The sequence below is a fragment of the Priapulus caudatus genome, unplaced genomic scaffold (genome assembly GCF_000485595.1).
Source record: "Priapulus caudatus unplaced genomic scaffold, Priapulus_caudatus-5.0.1 Scaffold1681, whole genome shotgun sequence".
In the NCBI taxonomy this organism is placed as follows: Eukaryota; Metazoa; Priapulida; class Priapulimorpha; order Priapulimorphida; family Priapulidae; genus Priapulus; species Priapulus caudatus.
In genome coordinates, this window is record NW_014578742.1 from 1 (window position 1) to 442 (window position 442).

Consider the following 442-nt stretch of genomic DNA (forward strand, 5'->3'; position numbering starts at 1 on the left):
CACGCACGCACGCACACACACACACACACACACACACACACACACACACACACACACACACACACACACACACACACACACACATGCAAACACACGGATGCCTGCATTCTAGCTTTTGCAACTCTCCAGTGCCCCATGATACAGATTGTATAGTCACCCCTCTTTCAAAATCTTGGATTGGTCTTTGGCACATCCAGCATTGAAATCCGGTCGTTGTAGAGAGCTTATCATACCGACGTTCTAGGGAGAGATCAAAACATGTTTTTAGTAATCTGTAGAAGCTGGTATAGTCCAAAATTTTAACTTAACGTGACTCTTAACTTCTGATCTTACACGCAGCATTCTAATTGAATGCTGATTCTAAGCATGAAAATGAAGTTCTGTGTAATTATCATCATACCTATCTCAGGAGAGGCGCCCCCACACGGGTTGTTTGCTCAGC